General features: G+C 42.4%; 1 non-coding gene across 1 annotated transcript; it reads left to right on the top strand.

Moving 5' to 3' along the window:
* Positions 1-1,990: 1,990 nt before the first annotated feature.
* LOC139037589 (small nucleolar RNA SNORA19) lies at positions 1,991-2,119 on the top strand. The gene has a single exon (XR_011490471.1). It is a non-coding gene; the product is annotated as a small nucleolar RNA SNORA19 (small nucleolar RNA).
* Positions 2,120-20,093: the final 17,974 nt, after the last annotated feature.

Raw genomic sequence — 20,093 nt, 5'->3', positions numbered from 1 at the left:
TCCCCTCTCATCTTTGCCTAGGCAGCAAGATCTTCTTTCAATGCCTCAACCTTGACTTTCTCCCTCACAGGGTATGCATATTTATGTTCTGGAATATTCTGTCCTTTTATCTTCACTTGAGGAAATGGCAATCCACTCCAGTATTCTTGCCCGGAGAATCCCACAGACAGAGGAGCCTGGCGGGCTGCCATCTCTAGTGTTGCAGAGTTGGACACGACTGAAGCGACTCAGCATAGCACAGCACAGCTACGTCTATGCAGCACAAATGTTGCTTCTTCACCTCCCAAACCAGGTGGAATCCCTTTATGATAGAGGAAATTCCTAAACCCACAGCATCTTGCCCCCCTCCCCCACCACCACCAATCCAGCCCAAGCACCATCATTTCCCTCAGGGCTCCTGCAGGAGCCTCCTGTTGACCACCTCCCCACCACTGTTGCCTGCCTACGGTCTGTTTCCACTTGCAGCCAATGTCCTTCCAGCCTCTCTACCTGGAGCAATCTTCCTGCAGATCTCTGTAGCAGTCTTTGTCAGCTCTTCTGTTTCCCTGCTCAAGAGTCATCCTTTCAGAGGGGCTCCTCAGCACCATCTGCCTAAAGCCACACTCTGACCTCTTCCTCTGCTTTGCTTATATTATGGCACTTAACACGTCATCACACTAAACTTCCATTATATGTTTATTTTTACATTTTATGTTCAGTAGTCTCCTGTTGTTATTCAGTCGCTCAGTCATGTCCGACTCTTTGCAATCCCATGGACTGCAGGGCTCCAGGCTTCCCCGTCCTTCACTGTCTCCCAGAGTTTGCTCAAGTTCATGTCCACTGAGTCGGTGATGCTGTCCCAACCATCTCATCCCCCACTGCCCTCTTCTCCTTTTGCCTTCAATCTTTCCCAGCATCAAGGTCTTTTCCAAGGAGTCCACTCTTGTCTTGTCTCATCCTCCACTGCCCTCTTTTCCTTTTACCTTCAGTCTTTCCTGGCATCAAGGTCTTTCCCAATGAGTCCACTCTTGTGTCGTCTCCTGTACTAGGACTTAAAATTAAAGAGGACAGGATTTTACCCTGTTTACTGCCATTTTCTCAGCTCTTAGAACAGTTCCCAACACATAGAAAAGACCTCCACAATACCATGAACTCTTGATAGTAATTTCATAGTGGCTTTTGACTGCTTTAACGTCTGCCTCATCCACTGATTTATAAGCTGCGTTAGGGTGGGGACAGTATCAGAGCTCCCTTGCCATAGTCTCCAAAGTCTCAGTAGCCTGCCTGATACATAGTAGGCACTCAATAAACACTTACTGAATAAATGAATGCATAAGAGGAAGAGTGCAGGGAAATGGAAAATTATAAACACAAACAGGCCCTATGATTAGCTTCAGTCGTATCTCCTATTCATATTTGCTAATACTGGGAAGCAGTGAGGTGGAGAATTTAAGTCTGTACTCTCTTGGCTCAATTTCCTCTATTGCTTTTCTCAAGGCTCTTTGGAAGGAGGGGCAGGCTCCTGGGAACACATTCTCTGCCTCTCTGATTTCTCCTATATTTGAAATAAGTTCAGGCCCACAAACTTAGTTACAAGATTTTCCAACTTGCTTCCATCACATTTTATGCCTTTCTCCAATTCAGTGCTCAGAGTAACCTCACATATACATCATCTTCTGCATCAATAACAATTGTGAAAGCTCCATCTTCCTTGTGGGCAGCCTGCAAACACAACTTATAGCAAATACTCTCTCTCTTATGCCCTCTGTTCTATGGGAGAGGCTGAGAAGGCAGCAGAAAAGAGCTGTGGTTGCATATAGGTTGGTGGTGTGTGATGGCATGAACTTCATTGTCACATATCTGTGGAGACAGAAATAAGTTGCTGTATCTCTGCCACTCAGATGAAACATAGTTATCCCCAACTCAGGAATATAAACTTTATAGCACCCAGCTCTCTCAGAGAATGATAACTCACATTCCAAGGGAATTCATCAAAATCCAGTTTATTTCAGTGCACATTTCATTGACCTGCTTTTTCTCGTATATGTGAGCAGTGTTAATCTTACGTGCTATACAAATAATTGAAGGTTAATTAGCAGTAAAACTAAATAGAAATGCTGCCAGTCTCCTTCAGACAAATAAAAAATCCACTTTATTTCACAACAGCATTTAGTGTGGTGATTCAAATTACTATAAGCTCTGCAGAAATAGTCTAGCTATGATATAGCTCATGGAAGTCAAGGATAGACATCAAGACAGACTAACAAAAATGTCAACAGTTATAGTTTCAAACTCTTTTCCTATTCTAAGACCTTGGTCAATGTCTTTTGATCCATCTAAGTCTGTTCCTTGGAAAGTACAGGAAAAGACTGATGGAAAATGTTGCAGTGTAGTCCTCTTAGAGTAAGATTGCTGCAATGTTTTTATAAATTTGCATTTCATTTTAAAATATTACCTGTATTATTTGACCTCCCTCCCCAACATTTCCCAGCACTAACTAACCAGCACTGGTCTATGGTTTAATGAAAGGAGTGTAGAATTAGAAGACTATTGATTAATCCTGTGATATAGGGCAAGACATCTAATAATTCTGAGCCTCAATTTCCTCCTCAGTCATTCCTCCAAATCAAGATGACAAGTCCTGCCTCATAAAACGGTAAGGAGAATTAAGTGAGGTCATCAAGAGGTCTTATGATGGATGCCCAGTAAATACTGGTTTCTTGTGTGGAACACCATCTCAATCCACTTTCCCCAGTATCAGACTCAGCCTAGTTGGTCAGCCCTGACTCTTGCTTCTGCTTTGAAAATTCCCTCCTGTTTTTTTTATCCTTGTGTTTGCTCTGACTTCAGACTAGATCATAAACTCTTTGGGGATAGGAACAGCCTCTTTTCTTTCCTTTGTAAATCACAGTTTCACAACATCTACCTGTCTTGACCTGTGTACAAGACAATGTTGTATTGACTGGGTGGATTTACAGGTGATGAGCAAGATTACATCAGAGAGAAGGAGGAGAGCTGAGGAAGGGCTGAGCCTTGAGCACTGGTCTTTTACACGTTGTAAGCAGCAGGAAGTTCCCATCAGAGAAGAGCAGATTCTCATTTCTCATGTAGCAAGAATTTTCTCTGTGGTCCTGAAAAGGCAGCTGTTTTGTTTTATTTTATTTATTAATTTGTTTTTTGATGACCTAAATATCATATGGAGGGGTAGCCAAAATCCCCATAGTAAAATCTGGTTCTGGATAGGGGTATAGAATGTCAGGAATAAGGTTGCCAGGTTTAGCAGCATAGAGACTTTCCTGATGGTCTGTGGCTAAGACTCCGCAATCCCAATGCAGGGGTCCTGGGTTGAATCCCTGGTCAGGGAACTAGATCCCACATGCTGCACTAAGACCTGGTGCAGCCAAATAAATAAATTTTTTTTTTAATGCAGCATACCCAGTTAGATTTAAATTTCAGCTAAGCAAAAAATTTTATAAGTACTTTTGATTCAACATTTGAGACATCCTTACCCTAAAAAACTATTTGTTATTTAGCTGAAATTCAAATTTAATGGGACATCCTGTATTTCACCTGACAACTCTAGTCAGGTAAAGGCAATCATAAAACATCTGGGTAGAGAAGGCTAAGAGGGAGAGAGGAAAAACAAAAAACCAAAACCTTCCCACTCAAAGTGAGCTTTCAAACCAAAATTCCAAAATACATTTAGAAAGTAAAACTTATACATGTACAGCAACTACACTTTAATTTAAAAAGAAAAAAAGTTAATGCAGACAGCCAGATAAGCAGCACAAATCCACTGTAGATGAAATTTATCATTTTTTAAATAAATAGCATTAGGGAGAACAGTAATATCAATATTTTATTCCTTTCTATGTCTACTTCAAGCATACTAAAGATTAAAATAATTTGTATATTTCTTCCTTTTTAAAACATAATGTACATGAAGTAAAATTTTAAAAATCCAGACCAAAAAAATTTAATAAAGAGGAAATATAAATAAATTGTATCAAATACTACCATGTTGAGATAATCACTGCTCTCACTTTGGTGTCTTTTTAATTAAAACATAAAGGATGAAAAAAGCCAGTCTTGTCAAGCACTGGGCAGAAAGAAAGGGTACATGCAAAGGCCCTGAGGTAGGCAAGTCTTGTGTTTATGGAACTAAATATGGGCCTGTATGCCCAGAGTGAAGAGGATATCACTAAGATACGCGGTTGTATAGTAACCACTGGCCAGTTCATGCAAACATTGCTTAGGTGTATAATTTTTTCATATGTGCAGCAAAAAGCTATAGTTTTAAGCAAAAGTAGATGTTTATATTTAGTAATTATCCTTCTATTTGTATTTTTCCAATAGTATTTTATTAGCTATGGTTTTCTTTCCCTGGTACAGCTTTTTAAAAATTGAGATATAATTGACATATAGCATTGTACTAGTTTTAAGTGTACAATATGTTGATTTGATATATGTAGATATTGTGAAGTTATTATGGCAGTAAGTCTTATTAACATCCATCACCACACATGGTTACAATTTTTTATATTTTACAAATAAAAGTTTATTGTACAAAATTAAGGCCTTCACAGTTCATAATTCATTAAGGCAGCTCAGCTGGTAAAGAATCCACGTGCAATGCTGGAGACCTGGGTTCAGTCCCTGGGTTGTGAAGATCCCCTGGAGAAGGGAATGGCTACCCACTCCAGTATTCTGGCCTGGAAAACTCCATGAACTGTGTAGTCCACGGGGTTGCAAAGAGTCAGATGTGACTGAGCAGCTTTCACTTTCACAAACACAGACTAAGTAATTTTTTAAAATCCTTCATGAAAATTTCACAAACACTTCTCCTCTCCCCCCCAACTATTAAAGTGGCCTGACCAAACGTTATTAAAGTGAAACTATAAATAACACCAAGTCTTTTAAAGACAGTTATCCTAGGGACTTTAGCTGGTGGTCCAGTGTTTAAGAATATGCCTGCCAACGGAGGGAATGGGGATTCGATCCCTGGTCAGGGAACTATGATCCCACATGCAACAGGCAACTAAGACCCAACACAGCCAAATTGAAAAAAAAAAATTTTTTTTAAAAGACAGCTATCCTAAATATTACTTCTTTGCATAGGTGATCTTCATGAATAGGACAGTGTGATCTTAAGTCCCTGTAAAGCATCCCCAATAGCTTCAGCCTGTCCATCATTTTCAAATTCAACAAAAGCAATGTCATACCTCCCAGGTACCAAACATACTTCTTTGAAACCAGGAAACTGATTAAACAACATAGCCAACATCATTTCACTAATCTCTTCCAGTAAATTATTAAGGAATAAAATATAGTTTGGAGGGTGATCAAGGACCTGTGGACTTGGTATTGCATTTCCTCAGCTTAATTTGGTGTTTTTGTTCACGATTATTGCCGTTTGTTCCACAGTTTTATCTCCTTTTCCTTTCTTTGTCAGCAAAAAGTGCCATGCATTTTAGATATTATATCACAATCTGTTCTTACATACTGAATTTGCTTCTTTTTTAATGTTGCCATTCATATGGTTGATATAAATTGTATGATTTGGTCTGATATCCATGTTCTGGGTTAAGTATTGTTCAGATAGATGGAGGCATCTGCCACATCTCCAATTTTTTGTGCTTTGAGTGTTTTAGATGAAATTAATTTTGTATAATTGGACAAAGACTTTTAATTACAGTATCTTTAGTATGTTCTTAGAGAAAAGTGAAACTGTAACTTCCATACTGAAAAGAGTAAGATATCATTAAACAAAACCAGGCAGCAGTAAAGTGAGGATAGTAAAATAAGAGAGAACTCATTAGAAATCCTTGAAATTAAAGAAAGATGTCAGTAAATTTTACAAGTTTAATAGATGATAAAAATTTCATAGTTTAAATGATGGAACTGAGGAATTCACCCAGAAACACACACACACACATACAATATAATGCAGTTAAGCAATAAGAAGGAACAACTGAGAGAGAAGTCTTAATATTCATCTAATTCCAGAAAAAAGAGAGAATGAAAAGAATAACAGGGACTCAATATTTTAAGAGATAATTATTAACAATCTTTCCAAAACTGGATAAAGGCATGAGTCATTAAACAGAAAGCACACTCTAAGAATCTAGTGAGATAAATACAAATAAATCCAGTCACAAGTGCATTTAAAAAAATAATAAGGGCCATGGGGAAATCTTTAAAATGATCAGAAAAGAAGATAGAACAATTAGACTAACAGCAGATCTCTGATCTGAGATAATAGATTGCTAAGTACAATAAAATATCACCCTCAAAGGTTGAGAGGAAAACAAACATCACCCTAAAATTGAATTTTGCTGTTAGCGTCAGAGACCTAAAAAGAGGCTTACACAAATTAAATGAAGGCTTCATTGTTTCGTATCAAAGGAACATGGAAGTGGTGGCCCAGGAGTGGCTGGAGCGTCACAAAACCCAAATCCATTCCCATGCTTCTCCTCCACTTTCCTAAGCTTGCGGCTTCTCTCTTCATTGTCCAAGGAAGGCTCCTGTGTTCCACAAAAAAAGGACAAGGATAAAAGTGTGCTCCACTTGGCTAAGTCAGCTCTCTTTGGGAAACTCTCCCCCAACTCAATGTTTTCTGCTTACATCTAATTAGCCTCTCATGGCTATGAGCATCTAGAAAATATAGGCTTTCTGCTGAACACACAGCAGCCCTAAATAAAATGTGCCCCAATTCTGTTTCCAAGGAAGGAGGAAGACAAGTTGTGGGCTGGGCAGCTAGCAGTCACTACCCCAGCTACTATTTAGGAGTTCAGGCAAAATAAAGATGCATTACTAACCACAAAAAGTACTAAAGGAACTTAACACCCACAGCCTCTCACTAAAAGCACTATCAACGATGTACTTCATTTAGAAATAAAGTAAACCCAGAGGGAAGATCTGGACCACAAGAAGCAATGAGGAGCACAGAAATTTATAAAATATGTCAGTAAATGCAATTGCAATATATTGGAAAAATAAATACTTTTTTTTTTTTTGCTTTTTTAAAAAGGATAAAACTGCAAATGAACTTACAAGATGCTGGGGATATTTAAATGCTGTTGTTCCATCACTAAGTCATGGCCGACGCTTTGCAACTCCATGGACTGCAGCTTGCCAGGCTTCCCTGCCCTTCACTCAGTTCAGTTCAGTTCAGTTCAGTCACTCAGTTGTGTCCGACTCTTTGCGACCCCATGAGTTGCAACATGCCAGGCCTCCCTGTCCATCACCAACTCCTGGAGTTTACTCAAACTCATGTCCATCGAGTCGGTGATGCCATCCAGCCATCTCATCCTCTGTCGTCCCCTTCTCCTCCTGCCCCCAATCCCTCCCAGCAACAGGATCTTCTCCAATGAGTCAATTCTTCACATGAGCTGGCCAAAGTATTGGAGTTCCAGCTTCAGCATCAGTCCTTCCAATGAACACCCAGGACTGATCTCCTTTAGGATGGACTGGTTGGATCACCTTGCAGTCCAAGGGACTCTCAAGAGTCTTCTCCAACACCACAGTTCAAAAGCATCAATTCATTGGCACTCAGCTTTCTTCACAGTCCAACTCTCACATCCATACATGACCACTGGAAAAACCATAGCCTTGACTAGACCGACCTTTGTTGGCAAAGTAACGTCTCTGCTTTTGAATATGCTATCTAGGTTGGTCATAACTTTCCTTCCAAGGAGTAAGCGTCTTTTAATTTCATGGCTGCAATCACCATCTACAGCGATTTTGGACCCCAAAAAATAAAGTCTGACACTGCTTCCACTGTTTCCCTATCTATTTCCCATGAGGTGATGGGATCAGATGCCATGATCTTAGTTTTCTGAATGTTAAGCTTTAAGCCAACTTTTCCACTCTCCTCTTTCACTTTCATTACGAGGCTTTTTAGTTCCTCTTCACTTTCTGCCATAAGGGTGGTGTCATCTGCATATCTGAGGTTATTGATATTTCTTCCAGCAATCTTGATTCCAGCTTGTGCTTCTTCCAGCCCAGAGCTTCTCGTGATGTACTCTGCATATAATTTAAATAAGCAGGGTGACAATATACAGCCTTGATGTATTCGTTTTCCTATTTGGAACCAGCCTGTTGTTCCATGTCCAGTCCTAACTGTTGCTTCCTGACCTGCATACAGGTTTCTCAAGAGGCAGGTCAGGTGGTCTGGTATTCCCATCTCTTTCAGAATTTTCCGGTTTATAGTGATCCACACAGTCAAAGGCTTTGGCATAGTCAATAAAGCAGAAATAGATGTTTTTCTGGAACCCTCTTGCTTTTTCAATGATCCAGCAGATGTTGGCCATTTGATCCCTGGTTCCTCTGCCTTTTCTAAAACCAGCTTGAACTTCACTATCTCCTCAATTTTGCTCATAATCATGTTCACTGAGTCAGTGATGCTATCTAACCACCTCATCCTCTGCCACACCCTTATCCTTTTGTCTTCAATCTTTTCCTAGCTTTGGGGTCTTTTCCAATGAGTCAGCTCTTCCCATCAGATGGCCAAAGCATTGGAGCTTCAGCTTCAGCATCAGTCCTTCCAATGAACATTCAGAACTGATTTCCTTTAGATGGACTGGTTGGATCTCCTTGCTGTCCTGAGGAACTCTCAAGAGTCTTCGCCAACACCACAGTTCAAAAGCATCAATTCTTCAACACTCAGCTTTCTTTATAGTCCAACTCTCATGTCCATACATGACTACCGGAAAAACCATAGCCTTGACTAGATAAACCTTTGTTGGCAAAGTAATGTCTCTGCTTTTTAATATGCTGTCTAGGTTGGCCATAACTTTCCTTCCAAGGAGTAAGCGTCATGGCTACAGTCACCATCTACAGTGATTTTGGAGCCCCCCAAAATTAAGTCTCTTACTGTTTCCACTGTTTCCCCATCTATTTGCCATAAAGTGATGGACCAGATGCCATGATCTTCATTTTTTGAATGTTGAGTGTTTCACTCTCCTCTTTCACTATCATCAAGAGACTCTTTAGTTCTTCTCTGCTTTCCTCCGTAACAGTGATGTCGTCTGTGTATATGAGGTTATTGATGTTTCTCCTGGCAATCTTGATTCCAGCTTGTGCTTCATCCAGCCCAGCATTTCACATGATGTACACTGTATATAAGTTAAATAAGCAGGGTGACAATATACAGCCTTGTTGTATTCCTTTCCCAATTTGAAACCTGTCCGCTGTTCCATGACTGGCTCTAACTGTTGCTTCTTGACCTGAATACAGGTTTCTCAGGTGGCAGGTCAGGTGGTCTGGTATTCCCATCTCTTTAAGAATTTTCCACAGGCCACCAGGATCCTCACTCCATAGGGATTCTCCAGGCAAGAATACTTGGTTGGGTCACCATGTCCTCCTCCAGGGGATTTTCCCAACCCAGGGATCAAACCCAGGTGTCCCCCATTGAATGTGGATTCTTTACAGTCTGTGCCACCAGGGAAGCCCAGGAATACTAGAGTGGGTAGCCTATCCCTTCTCCAGCGGATCTTCCCGACACAGGAATTGAACTGGTTCTCCGGCATTGCAGGCGGATTCTTTACCAGCTGAGCTACCAGGGAAGCCCGCAACTACTGTATCAGTTGCCTAAGATACCAACAGCACTGTGGAAGCCTGAGAAATGATCATGCTGTTTTAAAATTGCCTCATATGATAGCACATATCAACCCTTGGTTAAACTTTAAAAAATAAAACAGGTTGAAAAACAGCTTAAAGGAGGCAAACACAGCATCTGCTGTATCAACTCAGAATAGTCCTAGACTCACTCTCACACGTGCTAATTCCACAACTGCTTTTTTTAACCTTAACATTTTTATTTAGCTGCAACCAGAGAGTGTGTACCTCTTTATAATTCTGCTGTTTTCATAAAGTACCATTTTCTCACATTTCTGCAGTCTTCCTAACTATCATGACAATGACCACACAGCACAGCATCTCTTAGGCTGAGTTCAAATCCCCGCCTTAGCCAGCCTGCTGCGGGTGCTTGCAGGCCACCGCTCCTCTCCTATTCCCTGATCACGTCTCCATGTGCCCAACCCTTATATCTGGTCCTTGTACTGGCCTCCAGCTCCTGCGCTCTTAACCGTGCTGCATCCCTGCCACTTGGGGCAGCAATAGGATGTGACACCCTTTATGACACTGTCCATGGGGGACCCCAAGAACCGCTTTTTGAGTGTTACCTTTGCCGGTTACCACCATGGCTTATGGAACTAGGCTACCAGGGGCTAGCCAGGGGCTGGGCACCTGGATTACATTATTGCAGGCAATTCTCAAAGCAACCATGAGATAGCCACGCATAGCTCTACTTTACAGATGAGAAAAGTGGGGCTCAGGGAGGCTTAGCTGTGATTTTGGAACCCAAGAAAATAAACTCTGTCACTGTTTCCACTTTTCCCCTTCGATGGACTGAATGCCATCATCTTAGTTTTTTGAATGTTGAGTTTTATGTCAGCTTTTTCACTCTCCTCTTATATTCTTATCAAGATGATTTTTAGTTCCTCTTCTCTTTCTGCCATTAGAGTGATATCATCTGCATATCTGAAGTTATTGATATTGCTCCCAGCAATGTTGCTTCCAACTTGGGATTCATCCAGCCTGGCATTTCACATGATGTACTCTCATATAAGTTAAATAAACAGGTAACAATATACAGCCTTCAAGTACTCCTTTCCCAATTTTGAACAGGTCCACTGTTCCATGTCCGGTTCTAACAGATGCTTCTTGAACCATACATGACGTTTCTCAGGAGGGTGGTAAGGTGGTCTGGTATTCCCATCTTTTTAAGAATTTTCCTCAGTTTGGCAGAGTCAATGAAGTGAAGTAGATGTTTTTCTGAAATTCCCTTGCTTCCTCTATGATCCAAGGAAGCTTGGCAATTTGATCTGGGTTCCTCTGTCTTTTCCAACTTGTACATCTGGAAGTTCTCAGTTCATGTATTACTGAAGCTGACTTAAAGGATTTTCAGCATAACCTTGCTATTGTGTGGAATGAGCACAATTGTATGGTTGTTTGAACAATTTTTGGCATTGCCCTTCTTTGGGATTGGAATTTAAATGTACCAAGATGCTAAGTACAAAACTGATGTTGAGTATACAGATTGTCCTTTATATTTGTCTATGAGCTTGGAACATCTCATAATTAGAAAACTTGAGAGGCAATACATACATAGAATTTTAAAACATCTTTGTGTCAAAAGACATCAAAAAGTTAAAAGACAAGCCAGAGATGCTGGAGGGAAAATGCTTGCAATATGTGCAACAACAAAAAAAATCAACGTCTAGAAGATAGAGCATTACTTTGCATAAACAGAGAAAAGCCAAAATCCAATGGAAGAAGAGAGAGAGAATACAAAGGAGATTTTATAGAAGAAGAAATACAAATGGCTAATAAGTATATTAAAAGGATATTCAAACTTGTGATCAGGGAAATTCAGTTTAAAACAATAGGGTATTATTTTTCACCCACTAGAGAAATAAAAACTTAAAAAATTGAAAATACTCAGCTTTGACAAAAGTATTAAGAATGACTACTCTAGGACCTTGTATGAACATGTCATTTGGCAAAACTTGTTTGATTTAATTATTTGGTAGAACTTAAATTTTTAAAATATTCATTCCATTAGACCCAGAATTACCCCTCTAGAAATTCATTTTACAAAAACCACATGGTATGGTCAAGCTGCCTTCTCAGAGGTCCTGTATGTTCAGTGTTGAGTGATTTTTAAAAATCACTGTTTCTGGATGGACCTAGAGTCTCTCACACTTCCCTGGGGGCTCAGCAGTAAAGAGTCCACCTGCCAATGCAGGAGACCCAGGTTCGATCCCTGGGTCAGGAAGATCCCCTGGAGAAGGAGAGGGCAACCCACTCGAGTATTCTTTCCTGGAAAATTCCATGATTAGAGGAGTCTGGTGGGCAACAGTCCATGGGCCACAAAAGAGTCAGACATGACTAAACAACAATAACAAGAGTCTATCTTACAGAGTGCAGTCAGAAAGAGGAGAACAAATATCATATATTAATTCATGTATGTGGAATTTAGAAAAACGGTACAGATGAACCCATTTTCAGGGCAGGAATAAAGACGTAGATGTAAAGAGTAGACTTGTGAACACAGTGGGAAAGAGGAGGGTGAGATAAACTGGGAGATTAGGATTGACATGCCACACTACCATGTGTAAAACAGCTGCTGCTGCTGCTAAGTCGCTTCAGTCGTGTCCGACTCTGTGCGACCCCATAGACGGCAGCCCACCAGGCTCCCCCATCCCTGGGATTCTCCAGGCAAGAACACTGGAGTGGGTTGCCATTTCCTTCTCCAATGCATGAAAGTGGAAAGTGACTGTGAGGTCGCTTCAGTCGTATCTGACTCTGTGCGACCCCACAGACAGCAGCCCACCAGGCTCCCCCGTCCCTGGGATTCTCCAGGCAAGAAACATAGCTAGCCAGTGGGAACCTATTTTACAGCACGGTGCTTGGCTGGCTGCTCTGTGATGACCTATATGGGTGGGATGGGAGTGGGATGGGAGGAAGGTTCAAGATGGAGGGGGGATATATACATAGCTGGTTCACTCATTCTACAGCAGAAACTAACATGACATTGCAAAGCAATTATACTCCAATATAAAATTAAAACAACCTGTTTTTTGACTAGCTTAAAGATGGATTTAAAAATGGTTTTGGATGCAGTTAAGTTATGCTATTTAGACTATAAACTCATCTTGACCTAAAAAAACAAACAAACAAAAAAAACACAAGAACACCAAAATGTATAAGTAAGAACAATCATTACAGCATTTACTATAATCATAAAAATTGGGACTAATGACCAGTTTAGATTAGGACAGTAGGAGAGGGGATAAATAAGCGATAATACATAGAATATCATGGAACCATTTTAAAAATGGAGCAGAATTCTGGTCAGTGATATATTTTGTGAGGTGCACAAGACAAGCAATGACTACAGCATGATCATATGTGCATTCCTTAAAAATCATTCATGAGTCTGCTCTGCACTTAGAAAAAAGGCTAAAATGATACTAAAATACCAGTAGGCATGAATTCCAAGGAAGAGTATGGGAAAGTTGATCAACTCGATTCTGTACTGTTTAAATCATTTAAAAGATTTGATGTTTAAAAGGGAAGACAGAGACATTGGAGAATGTTCTCAAAGTAGTTCAGGAAATATGATAGGCCTCATTTCTCTCACATATAAAGTGAGGATAATTGCATCTGAGCTTGCTCTTTCACTGGAGATTGTGAGGGTCAAACGAAGGGGCAATGAACACCTGCTTGGAAAAGAAAAGCAAGACCATATTCAAAAGTAATGAATTATCATTGAATAAGTGGGGTCAGGCATTTTACATAAGAAATAAATTTTAACATTTTAATTATCTTAAGATAAAACCGGTCTAGTGAGGCACAAAGTGAGGGATTGAACCAAAGTGATTGTTCCTCCTTGTTTTCCCAGAACCCCAAAGTTCAGCATCTTTTGAGAAGCAGTGCCAGTCATGGGTAAGAACACAAACTGTTCTCCTCCCTGTGATTTTGGGCAAATTACTAAACTTCTCTGTTTCTCACTGTTGTCTTTTATTAAACGGGTATACAGAACCTCCTACAGACAGTTATTAAATGAGTTAACACATGTGAAACACACTGGTAGCTGACACAGCAGATGGTCTGTAAGGGATGGCTATTGTTACTACTGGCTTTAATTACCTGGTTAATCACTGGGAAAAAGAAGCATTTTCCCCTGCTTCTCTGGTTTGGGGTTGAAAGAAGAGTGAAAAACTCGATAGGAACCTCCTTTCTCCCTTCAGAAATCTTTGTATACAAGTAAAGAAATATCTTTATTATATTCAAAGTCCCCCATTCTTGAGGACATCTCCACCCCTCTTTCCCTGCCACATGGCAACTCAAACCCTGACCAGGTCCAAGAATGGGACTTGCCCCTAGCATGGTGTAGACTCCAGCTCCTCTCCTGGGGGCTCTCTTAGGTTGCCCCTGTCTGACTTAGCACTCTTGAATCCATCTTGCCCAAGCAAAGACCAACATGCAAAGTTTTTTTAAATCCATGGATGCATCAGAAATGTCAAAAACCACATATCCACTTCAAAGCCTCATTTTTTAAGTTATTTTTAAACTTTTATTTTGTACTGGGTTTGCCTTGGAAATGAACACAGATCATTCTGTCACTTTTGAGATTACATCCAAGTACTGCATTTTGGACTCTTTTGTTGACCATAATGTCTACTCCATTTCTTCTAAGGGATTCCTGCTCACAGTAGTAGATATAATGGTCATTTGAGTTAAATTCACCCCTTCCAGTCCATTTTAGTTCGCTGATTCCTAGAATGTCAACATTCACTCTTGCCATCTCCTGTTTGAGCACTTCCAATTTGCCTTGATTCATGGACCTAACATTCCAGGTTCCTATGCAATATTACTCTTTACAGTATCGGACCTTGCTTCTATCACCAGTAACAAAAAAGATCTTCACGACCCAGATAATCACGATGGTGTGATCACTCACCTAGAGCCAGACATCCTGGAATGTGAAGTCAAGTGGGCCTTAGAAAACATCACTACGAACAAAGCTAGTGGAGGTGACGGAATTCCAGTTGAGCTACTTCAAATCCTGAAAGATGATGCTGTGAAAGTACTGCACTCAATATGTCAGCGAATTTGGAAAACTCAGCAGTGGCCACAGGACTGGAAAAGGTCAGTTTGCATTTCAATCCCAAAGAAAGGCAATGCCAAAGAATGCTCAAACTATCACACAATTGCACGCATCTCACACACTAGTAAAGTAATGCTCAAAATTCTCCAAGCCAGGCTTCAGCAGTACGTGAATGGTGAACTTCCAGATGTTCAGGCTGGTTTTAGAAAAGGCAGAGGAACCAGAGATCAAATTGCCAACATCCACTGGATCATCGAAAAAGCAAGAGAGTTCCAGAAAAACATCTATTTCTGCTTTATTGACTATGCCAAAGCCTTCGACTGTGTGGATCACAATAAACTGTGGAAAATTCTGAAAGAGATGGGAATACGAGGGCACCTGACCTGCCTCTTGAGAAACCTGTATGCAGGTCAGGGAGCAACAGCTAGAACTGGACATGGAACAACAGACTGGTTCCAAATAGGAAAAGGAGTCCATCAAGTATGTATACTGTCACCCTGCTTATTTAACTTATATGCAGAGTACATCATGAGAAACACTGGGCTGGAAGAAGCACAAGTTGGAATCAAGATTGCTGGAAGAAATATCAATAACCTCAGATATGCAGATGACACCACCCTTATGGCAGAAAGTGAAGAAGAACTAAATGATTAGTTTAGTTGAAATTTTCACTTTCTTGATGAAAGTGAAAGAGGAGAGTGGAAAAGTTGGCTTAAAGCTCAACATTCAGAAAACTAAGATCATGGCATCTGGTCCCATCACCTCATGGGAAATAGATGGGGAAACAATGAAACAGTGTCAGACTTTATTTTTGGGGCTCCAAAATCACTGCAGATGGTGATTGCAGCCATGAAATTAAAAGACGCTTACTCCTTGGAAGGAAAGTTATGACCAACCTAGATAGCATATTAAAAAGCAGAGACATTACTTTACCAACAAAGGTCCGTCTAGTCAAGGCTATGGTTTTTCCAGTAGTCATGTATGGATGTGAGAGTTGGACTGTGAAGAAAGCTGAGTGCCGATGAATTGATGCTTTTGAACTGTGGTGTTGGAGAAGACTCTTGAGAGTCCCTTGGACTGCAAGGAGATCCAACCAGTCCATCCTAAAGGAGATCAGTCCTGGGTGTTCATTGGAATGACTGATGCTGAAGCTAAAACTCCAATACTTTGGCCATCTCATGCGAAGAGTTGACTCATTGGAAAAGACCCTGATACTGGGGAGGGACTGGGGGCAGGAGGAGAAGGGGCTGACAGAGGATGAGATGGCTGGATGGCATCACTGACTCGATGGACATGAGTTTGAGTAAACTCCAGGAGTTGGTGATGGACAGGGAGGCCTGGTGTGTTGCAATTCATGGGGTCGCAAAGAGTCAGACACGACTGAGCGAGTGAACTGAACTGAACTGAACTGAACTGATAGCTGATTATTAAACAATGCTGTGATAGTTTCAGGAGAACAGTGAAGGGACTCAGCCATCCTGGACATGTACACATTGCACTGCCATATTTAAAATGGATAAGCAACAAGGATCTACTGTATAGCACAGGGAACTCTGTTCATAACTTCATTTTGAGAGATATTAGAGAAACCTGGCATTTCCTTCTTAAATCGTGCATCTTTCCAGGAAAGTTTGCTCCTCTTTCTTCCACAAAGGACCAGGGTCCTGACTGACCCCAGCTTACCTTCCTGTGCCAGGCTACCTGCCATCCTACTGCCAACTTCTCAGGGACTTCCAAGAAGTTCATGCCTATATGTCGACTCCTACATGCACGTAGATGGGAGAAGTTGATTGCAGACAGGAAGCCAAGTCCTCTACTGTTGCCCACAGCACTGGGGAAGGAGGGCTGTGAAACCCCAGAAGGAGCTCCAAGGAGGCGCTGGCTCTGCCTCCCTCCTACAAGGGACACGTGAAGGCCGCGGCTGTCACTGCTCTCTACTGCACATGCTCAGTCCAGGGCCCAGGGTTGCCAAGCAGTAGTCTCCCACTAGTAAATGAAAGACTTTGGGAGGTGTTGAATGGCAGAAGGACTAAGGGCAAAGAGGAAGGAGAAGTAAAAAGGAAAGCCAGGGAGATGAAAAGAGCCCTCCGGAAATGGCAGCTGCAAAAGACAGCAAGATGTTTCAATCTTCAGGGCAAAGAAGAACATCATCTGATTCTTTACTTTTGTTTGTGAATCTTTGCCAACTGAAAATCATTTGGGAGCGTTCTCTTTCAGGATATGTGACTGTAGCCCATTCAACTTAAAGAGGTGGCTTTGAGCAAGTCTCTTAACTTTGCTCAGCAGCAGTCTCCCCCTTTGAAAGACAGGATAAGCATACCTACCAGGAGTAGATGGATTGCATTGATTTAAACAAGACAGAGGTTTATAATCCTCTCGTGTGACCAAAACCTAGAGGAGGACATTCCATGGTCTAATGGCAGTTTCATAGTCATTGGAGGCTCCGGGCTCTTTCTGTCTTCCTTTATCACCATCTATAGTTGGCATGTGGCTTCCAACTCCAAGTTCACGTCATAGTCCAAGAAGGCTATCAGGGCACCATACATCATGTCTGAAATCTAGGTACAAATTAGAGGGAAGAAGGGATGGACACTCTCCCAGTTGAGTCAGTCTCCTAAAGCAGGGGTCCCCAACCTCTGGGATGGAATACCTGATGATCTGAGGTGGAGCTGCTGCAACATCAACAGAAATACAGTGCAGAATACATGTATAGCACTTGAATCATCCTGAAACCATCTCCCCACCCATCCCATTCCATGGAAAAACTGTCTTCCCCAAAGCTGGTCCCTAAAGAATTTTCCCGGGACCCTCACCCCCTGCAACAACTTTCGCTTACATCTCATTGTAAGCATCCGCAGCTATAAGGAAAGCTGGGCCATGTCTTTTAACTGCACACATGGCCCCCAGGAGTAAAAGGAGGGGAAGTAGATGAGCAGAGATACCGGGCAGGCAGTCTCTGCTGTAAAACCTCAGAGCGGTCTTAAAGAGCTCAGGAAATAATGCACACAAGCAAGCACTTTGTAAACTCAAGTTAAGGGCTTGGCAGCCTGTAAAGTGGAAACTGAGGTGCAGACAGACCGCCAAGGTCAATAGCCAAATTAAACGATAGACCTGGGATTCCGAGCGAGGCCTGGCTGTGACTTTCCTGCATCTCCCCTTCCCATAGGAGAGTTTATCCTAGGAGTCTGTTGTGAGTCTGTGGAGGGGGCTTGGCAGCCATGTGTACATGACTGAACTCCCATTCTGCTGAGTCTAGGTACTGAGGATGGGGGTCAGTTCTCTTGCAAGCTGAGAGCCTGGGCTGCTGTCCATTAAGTGTGGAGCACCAGAGGACCCCAGTAATCTTCAGCCTCCATGAACTCTGGTCACATTGTCTTCTTTGAGATAATGGATGCTTTTAATTTTCCTTTTACCAAGGGCCTTGGGACCAGAGGCCTTCAGGCATGAGTGCCTATAAATTGCATCTTATTACATTATTAATTACCATGTTATCTGGAGTCAAATAACTGATTAATTCTTTGGCAGACAATGCTGTGAAATAGAAATTCTTCCTATTCCCTTCCTCCCTGCCCTTCCCCAGCTCTCAGGGAGGAGGTAAGGAATCAGACTTCTATCTGTTTTGAACTCTTTGAAAGGACCACTGGGGACCATGAGAGGCAGCTGTGCAGTCAGTGTCTGGAATACCGTGAAAAACAAGGAAGAAGTTAACCCACTGGAAACAGAATGATAAAAACAGACATCCTGGGACTTCCCTGGTGGCTCAGTGGTAGAGAACCCGTCTGCCAATGCAAGAGACACTAGTGCCATCTCTGGGAAGTTCTGTCTCTGGGAGGATCTCACATGCCATGCAGCAACGAAGCCTGTGTGCCTCAACTACTGAAGCCCGAGAGCCCTAGAGCCCATCCTATGCAGGAAGAGAAGCCACCGCAAGGAGAAGCCTGCTCATCACAACTGGACAGTAGGCCCCACTCACCACAACTAGAGAAAGCCCATGTGCAGCAAAGAAGACCCAGCACAGCCAAAAATCAATCAACAATTCAATAAATAATTTTTTAAAGAAGAAATAGACATCCTGAGACACCTGAGGAAATTTGTCCTTAGGCAAATTTCAATTCAAGATAACATGGGATTGGGACCAAGAGAAGATGAACCAGCCTGAAGTTTGGATGCAGCTAATGGAGGAGATGGGAAATAAAAATGATGCATGTTAGTATATGGGGACAGAGAAGCTAAAGAAGACAGCTGCTGGACCTAGTGTAGGCTGGGAACCTCCAGCAAAGAAAGGGACACTCTGAAATACAGGATTTGCCTGGCATGTCAGCAGGAAGGGCCTTGGCTTCCTTGAGAACCCTGAGAAGGAGCCCTGCCAGTCCAGAGCATGAACCCTGGAGGTCACGGAGGGCTGGCAATCATTAGTGCTGTCTAGCTCAGGGGCCTGCTGTGCAGAAAGGGACCTGTCTTTGCTTCTTGTTCCACCAGAGCATGGAGCCTCTTAACTAGGGCCAGGATCCTCTGGTGTGGGGGCAACCTGGAAGTTTCTCACAAGCTTTTATGATATTCTAGGACAATAAGGTAGGGCTACCAGTAGGTGGCAGATTTTTAAGAAGCTGTGACCTTCTGGGGTTTCCCAGGTGGCTCAACGGGTAGAGAATCTGCCTGCCAATGCAGGAGATGCGGGTTCCATTCCTGGGTTGGGAAGATCCCCTAGAGAAGGAAATGGCAACCCACTCCCATACTCCTGTGCCTGGGAAATCTCAAGGACAGAGGAACCTGGGAGGTTACAGTCCACAGGGTCGCAAAGAGTCAGACACAACTTAGGGACTGAGCACATACGCACAGCCTTCCTAGGTTGCAGCTGTTAGCCGATAGAAGCATCCTCTTCTTGTCTCCTGCCATCTCACACGTGGTCAGACATGCTGCATCGGTGAGAGTCTTGATGAACTCTTCATGTGGGAGGTGAATTCTTGGCATCTTCCAGCTGCATCTGTGCAGTTGGCAAAACCCCTGCCTGCAGAACTGCTGTGAGGGTTAAGTCCCATCTGTCAAACCCTCACACCAGGCCTGATGCAGAATCGCCGCTGAACAAATCTTAGCAACATATCACGGCACAGGGCCCTCCCCAAAATGCTGCAACAGAGAACGCAAACAGGAGGGCAGGAGCAGGCAGGTCAGGGCTCCGGGGAGGAGGGCTTCTAATGTCCTCGGAGGGCGGCTCCTGGGATAGGGTCACCACCCACAGTGAGAGTTCCCTCTGTCTTTCCAGCTTGGGAAACTGCAGACTTCAAAGGGAGGCAACCCATCACACAAGGTTTAGCCCGAGTCAAACTCAGGTTTGGTCCAGACTCTGCTATGTACTGGGCTTCCCTGGTGGCTCAAGTGGTAACGTATCTGCCTGCAATGCAGGAGACCCAGGTTCAATCCCTGGATCAGGAAGATA

This window comes from Odocoileus virginianus, chromosome 11, assembly GCF_023699985.2.
Source record: "Odocoileus virginianus isolate 20LAN1187 ecotype Illinois chromosome 11, Ovbor_1.2, whole genome shotgun sequence".
NCBI lineage: Eukaryota > Metazoa > Chordata > Mammalia > Artiodactyla > Cervidae > Odocoileus > Odocoileus virginianus.
Note: the sequence above shows the minus strand (reverse complement) of the source record. Positions and strands in the feature narration are given on the sequence as shown.